We start from the raw sequence: 11972 nt of genomic DNA on the forward strand, positions 1-11972 counted from the left end.
CTTGGATAAAAATATCATTATCATTTGATACCATCATATTAAAAACATCGATACATGCCATCATCCTTAGATACCATTATCAGAAGACAACACAATTCATGAACTCCATCATCCGTAGATATATCACCGTAGAAACCGAAATCCCTATATATTATAATCCTTAGATAACATCAATGCACACCATTATCCGTACATACCCTAATCCGTAGATACCATCATCCGTAGATACCATCATACGTCGATACTATCATCCGTAAACGTTATATGTCGTAGATACCACGATCCTTAGGAAAATTGACTTTTAGATACTATGATCCGTACATGCCATCATCTGAAGATATCATCATCCGTTTATAACATAGTCTGTATAGATCATGATCCGTATATACATGTATCATGATCCGCATATATTATGATTCGCAGATACCGTGATCCATAAACCTCATCCGCAAAAAAAACATGATCCTTAGATACAATTAATCTTAGATACCATAGTCCGTGGATACCATCATCTGTAGATATAATCGTACGAAGATACCATCATCCGTAGATACTATGACATGTATACGTCGAAATAATCATCCGTAGATGCCATTATCCGTAATTTCCGTGATGCATAGATGCCATGACCCGAAGATACAAGGATCCGTACACCTCATCCATAGATACCATGATCCGTAGATTCATATATATATATATATATATATATATATATATATATAACGATCCGTTGAAAAAAATGATCCATAGATACCGTGATCCGTACAAACCATGATCCGTAAAAATCATCTTCCGTGTAAGCATTCATCCATAGATAACATCATCCGTTCGCACATCATCTGTGAGTACCATTATCCGTTGATACCATGATCCGTACATAAAACCAAAGATTTCGCCGTCCGTAGATACTATAGTAATTAGATACCATCATTCGTAGATTCCATCATCTGTTCATATCAACGTCTTTACAAACCATCATCCGTACTTACAATTATCAAATATATCATTATCCGTAGATGCCCCCATACAGGGCTTGACACTTACTTTTTTACCTACTGACCCAAAGGACCACAAGCTTTCAGAAATTACTGGTCCTCCAAGATTTTAAGTGGTCCGACAATATCTATGTTATTTTACCTAAATTTCAATTAACTTTCCGGACTATCCACAATGTATTGTGCATTTATAAAAAGAAAACTATACTATCTACTGAACTATCACTCATCCTTTTCATATTTGCTGTACTTCAAGCTTCTCTTCATTAGTTTTAGGGTTTTTAGGCGGAGGTAACAGGTTAAACCACCCCCGCAATGAAATTCCACATCGTGAAAACTTGTTATTTTGAAATACGCACGTTTATTCTCCGGAAATCTCAAAACATTATTCGGCGCTCTCCAGTGTAAATTCGCACGGTAAACAAAGTATATTCTGATGGTACTAAGATCGATAAAATGCTGATTATTGCTGCTTTTTCAAAATAATAAATACCATTTTGTTAATTTCTCAATCCAAACGCTTCGAATTTTATGTAAATTTGTGTATCGATCACGGCGAAGTCCAGAGACATTTGCGGAATGCAAATCGATTTTTTGATCCGACAACAGGTTTTTGTCATCCGGGCATCTAGAAAAATTGGAATTTCCAATATGTTGCTATTTTTCATCCCGGTCTCGAGTCGGCCCATAAAATAATGATGAAATTATCGGTTTATTATGAACATATAAAGTTGTTTTATTGATGAAAACGGCTTTCCACCAGTATTTCACAATAAGCAGGCCAGGATTTTTAACTGGTCCGACGGATCAACCAATTTTCTAGTTTCACTGGTTCTCCCTATTTTTTACCGACCCCGGGTCAACGGACCACCGTAAGTGTCGAGTCCTGCCATATGTAGATATCATCATCCGTATATACCATAATCCATAGAGGATAAAATCCATACATAACATCATCCATAGATTCCAGCATTCGTAGTTATCATCATCCGTATATACCATTATCCATAGTGAAAATAGTCAATAACTTAATTTATTTAATGCTTTCCGGTGGTTTATAGAGAAATATTAGTGAATTAAAACTGATAATTTCACTGTTTCAAACAGTGAAAATTATCAGTGAGAATTATCGATAATTTTCATTGTTTACTGTGAAGTGACGTCATTTTTTTAACGAAATGACGTCATTATCCCAGCAAAAGTCTTTAGTTAAACTCTTAAACAATGTATATAAACTGTAAAAAATGCGTTTAATAAAAAGAAAATTTGTTGGATTCGGTGGATTATCGATTTTAATTCACTCGTGATCATAGAAAATATATTTTTTCACTCGTGGCTACGCCACGCCACTCGTGAAAATATATATTTTCTATGATCACTCGTGAATTAAAATCGATAATCCACCGGATCCAACAAATATCCTCTATATCATCCGTAAAAACTACCATACGTAGATCTCATCACATGTAAAACCATAATCCGCCGATAACATTATCTGTAGAAACCATGATCCTTAAAAACCATGATCCGAAGATACTATGATATGTAGAAACAATGATCCTAAGATATCATGATCCTAAAACATCATCCGTAGAAACCATGATCATTAGATACCATGATCCGTGGATAATTTGATCTGTAGAAACAATGATCCGTAGATGTAAGATCCTTAAACATCATCCATAGAAACCATGATCCTCAGATACGATAAACCGTAGATACTTTGATCTGTCGAACAATGATCCATACATATCATTATCCTCAAACATCATCCGTAGAAACTCTGATCCTTAGATACAATTATCCATAGAAAATATGAGCCGTAGATACCATTATCTGTAGATATCATCATCAATACATACCGTCATCCTAAAATACCAACATTCGAAGATTCCATCATCCGTACAGACGATAATACTTAGAAACTATCATCCGTAGATATTATCCTTGTGTTCCACATACATAATGATCCTTAGATAACATCAACATATCCATTATTAGCCGTGCATACGATGATCCGTAGATACCATCATACGTAGATACCATCATATGCACATACCATCATACGTAGGTATCACCATACGTGCATAACACCATCTCTAGATAAAATTGTAAGTATGTTATGAGTCTATGATCCGTAAAATCCACCATCCGTAAAACTCATCCGTATATACCAAGATCCTTTGATAAAATCCTTCTTAGATACCATGATGCGTAAATACCGTCATGTGTATATATCATCGCCCGTATATAATATAATCCGTAGATACCATGATCCGTATATACGAGCATCCGTATATATTATATTAACGTCATCCGCAGATATCATGATCCTTAGATAAAATGATTCTTAGATACCATGATCCGTAGATGCCATCACCTGTAGATATCATCGTACGTACATACCATCATCCGTAGATAAAATTATCCGAAGAAACAATACTCCGTAGATATATCATCCATAGATTCCATGATCCATAGATACCATGACCTGGAGTTACCAGGATCCGTACACTTAAACCGTAGATACCATGATCCGCAAATACCATGTTCCGTCAATGATCCAAAGATACCATGATCCGTAAATACCGTGATCCATATATACCCTCATCCGTATACTACCTTCCGTAAATACCATCTTTCGAACATTATATCATCCGCTGACACTATGATCGGTAGATGCCATGATCCGTAGTTAACAAACCATCATCCTTACTTACAATAATCCAAAGGCCGCCGTGGTGTAATGGATATGGTGTCCGCCTAGCGACCGGGAGGTCACGGGTTCGATCCCCACAGTGGGAGCGTTTTTTAGATCTCCCCCAAAGACACCAAAAACTGGTTCTAGGCCCAGGAAACGGACTCGAAAGCATTTATATAAGCCTTAACACGGTGCCTATACCACGTGACTTTTTAAGATCTGTGTGGGGAGTTAAATGTCAACAAAAGCACGACAAAGGTAACATTTCTAAGGATAACTTTTTCGGCGTAAGCTGCATAAGCCAGCTTTTCACCCTGACTTGACCTTTGTAAGTGTCCAATAAAATTCAAATAAAATTTCCCGCGGCTAGGTACGAATGAATACACTTCATTTATTCCATTGGCTGATTTGAGTATACCACCAGAACATTGGAAACATATCCGCGTCTTTGAACCACTGTTTTACTGTTTGAAACAATTTTATCTCTAATGAAAAGGGTTAATAGATAGAACAGTTTTACACTCAATTCTCGACATCAATACAGTTTGTGCGTACACCTTTTATTTTCAGAGTATTACCAGCGCAAAAGCGTTTATACTTAAAAGGCTGTGTTCTCATATTTAGTACTTACTTCCATATTCCTGTCAACATGTTAACATGTAAAAGTATAAAGAGCAGTGGAAGCGTGGCCTCACTTTAAAGAATTGCATTTCAACCCGCGAGGTTTCGGGTCAAGTCGCGGACATTCAGAGTTTATATACAGGTAAACCGGAGTTCGCGGTCAGTAAAATAATCGTTATATAATAAAGACGCTATCCGTGAACTAGGTTACCTGGAATTTTCTTTAGACCAGAAATATGTTAAAAGAAGATATTCAGCAATATAATTATGGTATGTCAATAATAGATTCTTAATGTGTTTTCAACAATACAATGATAAATATTATTTTTAATAAATTTAACAATAATTATTCCACCATATTGCCTAATGTACTAAAGTGATATTATGAGCATGTAACAGTTTATAGGTGTCTATCGCAACCGTTGATTATTTTTGATGTTTCTACTTCATATACACTTATAGTAATTAATGCAGCATCAACATACTAAAACAATATACCAGAAAGAGAAAAATAATGCATTTGAATATTAACCGTACTTTCGTTTGACAACTGATCATGCGTTTACGAGTTGAACCTAAATTTAGTTTTAGTGCAGATTTGTTCATACGACACAAAGACACAATATTGTTTTACGGATCATTTCGGCTTACAGGACTGGGTGGGTCACGTAAGAATATCGAATATAAAATATATTTTTATAAACAACTGGTAGCAAGGTGAGTTGCAGATAATTGATCAGTAACCACATTTTAACTTAACTATTTTGACCTGTTAATTCTTTTCAGCTCAATTCAACAGTGCAAAATGCCCATAATATCACTTTAAGCATGAGCACGATGATTCTCGATACTGTTAATCATCGAATCAAATAGCAATGCCCGACAGACCACTAAAACAGGTTTGTTCTCGTGTGGCCGGTTGACTCATATGTTTAAATTTCACTTCCATTCTTCTTTTGGTTTTCTGTTTTGCATCTATAGGTTTATGACCAGCAATATGTTATAATGTAAAATAAGCCGCGAAAACTCCCCTTAACATCCCGTACTGCGTGTGATGCAGCTAAGAACTGCACAGAAAAAGACATTCGCTATCCTTGATCTCATTCATTAAACTATTTACGCCGTATATCTTTTTTAAAGATATTTCTTGTTTAATATGTCATCATTTTCAATGGGATAAAGTGGAGAGCCCGCTCATTCATGAGAGTTTTCTATATGTATCATGATTTTGTAAAACAAATCAATATTTTTTCAGTAAAGTGCAACCGCGCGTTTGAACGGTTAGAAAAAGGTAGGATCAGTGTGGGGATATTATTTTATTATGACACAGAAACATCACCTCTCGTGAAATGAAGCAATAAACTTTATGGGCGGAGCTTACACTATGTCATTTTGCATTCATTTTTCAGGTTTCTTTCATATATTCATGAAAACAAAATCAAGAAAAATATGCTAACAGAAATATGATCTGTGTGGTATACGTGTTTAGAAGGATCTGTGTGGTATCCGTGTTTCTACAATTTACGGATAAATTGAGATAATAACGACAATATATATATTTTTTTTAATTAATTTCAATTATTCCAATACAACAATTACTACTACTACTACTACTACTACTATTACTACTACAAGTAGTAGTAGTAGTAATAGTAGTAGTAGTATATCTATTATTATTATTTAAAAATTCATTCATTTCAGTAATCACCTATTTGGCACTAGTGAGCGGACAAGGGTTAAGGGAAGAAAAAATAGAGAAAACAGTTTCACGAGACAGGAATGCTATACAGAAGGGGACACTAGGAGTAAGGTGGGAGCGGGCGAGACGAAACGATAGCAAACTGTTGCCAACAATAAGAATGCGGATAGACGAACACAATGGACATTTTAATTCTGACACAAATTCTGCAATAGAAATTGTGTCAAATATTACACAGGTTGACAAAAAGCAAAGGCATGTTCTTTCCTGAGTAATACGTATGTTTTAAAATCAAATTTGGAATACAAACTTATAAAACAGAATCCACCAGACGTATTGGCTTGTCTGTTTGTTGTTATTTAAAGTTTAAGGTAAACGGTATGTTTATTAAAAACAAAATACTGGTCATAGTAGAAACATATATATATATATGTGTGTATTTGTGTGTTTTATTTCATATATGGAATTTATATTATTGCATTAGTTTATTACATAGTATAGATATTGACAATCATTTGCCATGTGTTGGTGATAATGTCATGTTATAAATTATGTCGTTGTATTCAGTGTAACAAGTGTATGCTTATCTTTAGCGTTAATTATTTTGAAGAGAATATAAAAAGTAAATGAATAAATATTATATTATATATGTACGATTCTCCTCTTGTGTTGTGGATGGATGCAGCTCTGAAGAATGTCAAGACGTATTTCGAATTAAGGAGTATTGTATTGTAAAAACAACCACATTGCATACATTGTTTACTGTCAATTACCACGGCCTAGAGTAATTATAAGCAGGCAGTTAATTATGTAAAGCAATCGTGAAAATCCCTAGTATTAGAAACCCTGGCTGCTTATGATTATCGAACTATCTCGTGACAGCGGTATTTAAAATTGAAACCAACGAAAAAACATCGCACAACTTTAATCAAGTTATAATTAAAAAAGTTTCACAGATTCGATAATACAAATCACAGATGCGATATATTAATGAATAACGTAAATCCAAATTATTGCACAATTATTTGAGAATGATTTCAAACACACAAACGAATTAAACGAAACCTAAAAATTAATCAAATTCGGATATCTTTAGAATCAGTTTGAAAAGTAAAGGAAAAGTAAAACAACGAATAAAATAACGTAAAACGATAATGAAGTTACACAGACAAACTGTAAACTATAATGATTTTTAATCAGTATTCACGGATTTATGTGAAGTCCTCACGTATCGAGAAAGGTTTGTTCTGCGTTTGTACGTTTTGAAACACTCCTCACTACTGTAACACTTGTCATGCATGTGGGTATTGACGTGCTCTCTGAGGTCATTCTCACTCCTAACTTCCAACCCACACTGGTAACATTTCACCAATCCCTCTTTTTTTGCACTTTTCTCTCTAGCCACGAGTAGGTACTTGTCCGCAAAGCTCCTGCCGCACTGTACACACTCGTGACTTTGGGGTCCTTTGTTCGTTGAAGCCTTCTAAGATTGTAGGCATCCTGAGAAAAAAACAACACATTTTATTCACGTGACATTTCAATGCGTAAACACGCTATTTCAAAAATGTTAGTATCTGAGGACACGCGTTCGTTAGTTTTAAATTACAAACGATTTGACGATTATTGAGTTATTTCAAAATATATGATAACCTGAGAAATGAGATATATTGTATATTTGTGTTGTTTCAAGAAAATCCGTTCATCTGATTGTTAGCATAACTGTATAAAAAATGTAACTATTTTTAAGGTATTTAATCTTACCTGAAATGCTTTCCCACAGCAGTTATAGTTTCCAGAGTTAGCGTGTCCCCTAATGTGGCGCAATAATCCAGCTCTGGTCTTCGACATTTTTCCGCATTTGGAGCATTGAGCCATACCTTAAAGCAAATATAATATCAAAAATAATATACGATACATTACTTCACCTGACAGTAGTGTTTGGCGCCAAAATAAAAATGGAATTTGATACAATAACATAAAGTGTACACTTATTTAAGGTAAGCATGGACTTGTCATCGATTTAAGATGCTCCAGTGTAAGATTTTAATATTATAATAGGGATTGTACAGCATGCCTGTAAATCATAATTATGTATTAGTTCAACAAGCGGTGAAGCGTAGTGTATAGCCATTATGTGTTTTACATGCTAGCGCATTTAAAAATCCCGTTTCAAATACATTGTTGACAAGCATTTTCTAAAACCACTAAATAGAACTGAAAAACTTAAAAACAGTATACCACACAGATCCGTTGAAAAACGTATACCACACAGATCATATTACTGTAAGTATAGTTTTCTTGAATTTTGTTTCGTAAATAAATAACAGAAACCTGAAAATGGATGCAAAATGATATAGTGTAAGCTCCGCCCATAAAATTTATTTCTTAATTGCACCAGAGGTGATGTTTTTGTGTAAACAAAAAATAATGTCCCCACACTGATCCTACCCTTTTCTTACCGTTCAAACGCGCGGTTGCACTTTACTGAAAAAATACTTATTTGTTTTATAAAATCATGATACCTATAGAAAACTCTCACGAATGAGCGGGCTCTCCACTTTATCCCATTAAAAATGGTGACATATTAAAAAAGTTATCCTTAAAAATCTTACGTTCGTCGCGCTTTTGTTGATATTTTACTCCCCACACAGATCTTAAAAAGTCACGTGGTATAGGCACCGTGTTAAGCTTTCGATGCAATCGAGCAAAAATAAATAGGTTTAAACTTATAATCCAAAGGTATCAGCATCCGTATATGCCACTATACGTAGATATCATCATCCGTATATACCATTATTCATAGATAAAACAAGCCATGCATAACATCATCCATAGATAACATGATCCGTGATTACCATCAACGTATATACACTCATACGTATATACAATTTATTCGTAGATGCCATTTACCGTAGATATCATCATAATTAGGTTTCATCATCATCCGCAGATACCATCATTAGAAGATCCCATCATCAGTAGAAACCATCATCAGAAGGTACCAACATCCATAAATAACATCATCCATATATACCAGCATCAGACGATACATGTATCATCATTCGTAGATACCATCATCCGCAGATACTACCATACGCAGATACCATCATCCGTAGAAACCATAATCCGAAGATACTATTATCCGTAGATACCATCATACATAGATACAATGACCCGTAGATACCATGATTCGAAGATACTATGATCCGTAGATACCATCATACATAGAAACAATGATCTGTAGATACCATGATCCTCAAACATCGTCGTACAAACCATAATCCTTAGATAAAATGACCTTTGGATACCATAATCCGTTGATACCATCATTTGAAGATATCATCATCGATACATACCATTATCCTTAGATACCATCATTCCCAGATATCATCATCAGTAGACTCCATAATTCGTAGACACCATCATCGGTAGATATTACCTTCGTAGAAACCGAGATCCCTATATATTAGAATCCATTGATGACATAATCATACACCAATATCCGTACATACCATGATCTGTAGATACCAACCTCCGAAAATACCATCATACGTAGATACCATCATCCGTAAATATATATTCGTAGATACCACGATCCTTAGGTAAAATGACTCTTATATACAATGATCCGTAAATACCATCATCCGAAGATATCATCATCCGTGTATAACATAGTCTGTAGATATCATGATCCGTATATACCATCATCCGCATATATTATGATTCGTAGATACCTTGATCCGTAAACATTATCCGCAGATGCCACGATCCTTAGATAAAATTGTTCTTAGATACCATCATCTGTAGATATCATCGTACGAAGATGCAATCATCCGTAGATACCATCATCCGTAGATTCCGTCATGCATAGACGCCATTATCCGAAGATACCAGGATCCGTTCAACTCATCCATAAATACCATGATCCGTAGATACCATGTTACGTAGATATCATGATCCGTAGATATCATGATCTGTAGATATCATGATCCGTAGATATCATGATCCGTAGATTCCATGATACAATTGTACGTAGACACCGTATTCCATATCTGTATTATCATCCGTAGATACCATCTTCTGTAGAAAGTATCATCCATAGAAACCATGGTCCGTATAAATCATGATCCGTGAATACTATGATAAGTAGAAATCCTGAGACATATACTACGATCCGTTGAAAAATGGTCCGCAGATACCGTGGTCCGTATTTACCATGATCCGTAGATCTCATCATCCGTACGACTATCCGTTGATACCATGATCCGTACATAAATCGTCCATAGATTGTACCGTCCTTAGATACCATAGTCATTAGATTCCATCATCCGTAGATATCTTACATATCATCATCTGTACATACCATCATCCGTATTTACAATAATCAAAATATATTATTGTCCGTAGAAGCCTCTATACGTGGATAATATGATCCGTGTATACCATCACCCGTATATACAATCATCTGCTATTAAAAAGCTTAAAGAAAAATGTTTTTGTTTCGTTGTTTCAAGTTATTTGTTGTTGTTTTTTGCGTGTTCGGTAGGTTTGGAAAATAAGGTAGACTGTAGACATAATCTTTTTTTTTTTTTAGGCTTTTTATACAATGTTATTGGTCTGTTATAGTTGCAATTTTTAGCCTTTATATATTTGAAAAAAGAGCTTCAATTTTGGTTGGTCTTTTCCTGAGGTGGGAAGGCGGATTTCCAAGAGTTAACCCCACATGTCCGGTATGGTAACCACCAACAAAACTCAAGTGTTCCGGGCGCGGGATTTGAACCCGGGTCGCAGTGGGTAAAAGCGCGTGTACCATGCAATCATTGCACTTACTGCACTTGCTATTGTATGCAATTATGTTTATTAGCAATATTTATGACAGATATATATTTTCTTTATCTCATTCATAATATTATAATTGGTTACTTACTTACACAAACATAATATTCCCACAAACAGGCAAAGGGTAAAAAATAAATTTTCATATGTTTTTCTTGTTAACATGTCCAAACAAATCAAGTAAAGAAGGTTGGCTTAGCATTTTTTTTACATGACGTGCATATATCTGCACATTCTCCATTCAACAGTACTAATTTAGTTGTTTTAATTTAGTTTTGGGTTAATTCCGCAAGTATTGATGAATTTGACAATAATACTATAATCCTACACTAAATAGTTTAAAAGTAGTGTAGAATTAAGCGACGTTGATTTAAATATCAACCTCGAACAAACTAAAGCTTAGGGTCGGATCGGTCGGGTTAATATTGGAAACTTACTATTTGTATAAGCGTTGCGAAAATTGACGGTATCAGCAAAGGTTTCTGAACTTGAATTACCTCTAATCACCAGTAAGATTTTTATTCAAAATCTTACAAGTAAGAACCACTAGCAAAAGTTTTGATTAAAGTCCAAGTAAACTATATTTCTTTTAAAGGAGGTGCTCATTTATCAAAGAGCTTTAAGATTCAAACAGAATTTTTTTTGTTTAACGCCACATTGTAACCAAGCAAAAAAAAAATACCCCGCCCACCAATGCAAATTTAAAAAATAAAAAATAGATTTATTCTATGTAATTTTCTTTAAAGATTTTAATTTGTATTGATCAATAAATTAATTACCTGCTATTTGTATAGCCATACGAGGTTTGACTCTTCAATAGACTCATGATTTCCGCTAATTTTAGCAGAGCTTGTAAGTGTTGATGTTATCGCTAACAATGGCGCGTTTGTTTATGACGTCATAACCACGACGTCACGTCATTATATTCTTCCTTCCGGTAATGGTTTGGCGCGCAAGATTTTTTTGAGTACAGTATGCTTAAAGTCAGACCAAAATAGAGAAGTTTAACATTTTTTAATTTTAATTTTATGAAGAATGTATTTAATAAACAATGCGCCTACATGTTTATCTAAGCTAAATAATGTTTATGGGCTTTGTGTAAGCGCAAAAGTATTTGCCT

The 11972-nt window shown here is 34.6% G+C and overlaps 1 protein-coding gene across 4 annotated transcripts in view; it reads right to left on the minus strand.

The window, feature by feature from the left end:
* LOC127862219 (uncharacterized) overlaps positions 1–11972 on the minus strand; it is a 57303-nt gene that overhangs the window by 22870 nt on the left and 22461 nt on the right. The window contains exons 1-3 of one of the 4 annotated variants that reach the window (XR_008040502.1): positions 11632–11735; positions 7778–7893; positions 6927–7516 (exon numbers count right to left, since the gene is read on the minus strand). The gene's annotated coding sequence lies outside the window, so the exon portion shown is untranslated. Of the gene's footprint in view, positions 1–6926; positions 7517–7777; positions 7894–11631; positions 11742–11972 lie in introns of those variants that run through there. The other 3 variants (XR_008040501.1, XM_052401239.1, XM_052401235.1) reach the window with 3 other exon arrangements.

This window comes from Dreissena polymorpha, chromosome 16, assembly GCF_020536995.1.
Source record: "Dreissena polymorpha isolate Duluth1 chromosome 16, UMN_Dpol_1.0, whole genome shotgun sequence".
NCBI classification, from domain to species: domain Eukaryota; kingdom Metazoa; phylum Mollusca; class Bivalvia; order Myida; family Dreissenidae; genus Dreissena; species Dreissena polymorpha.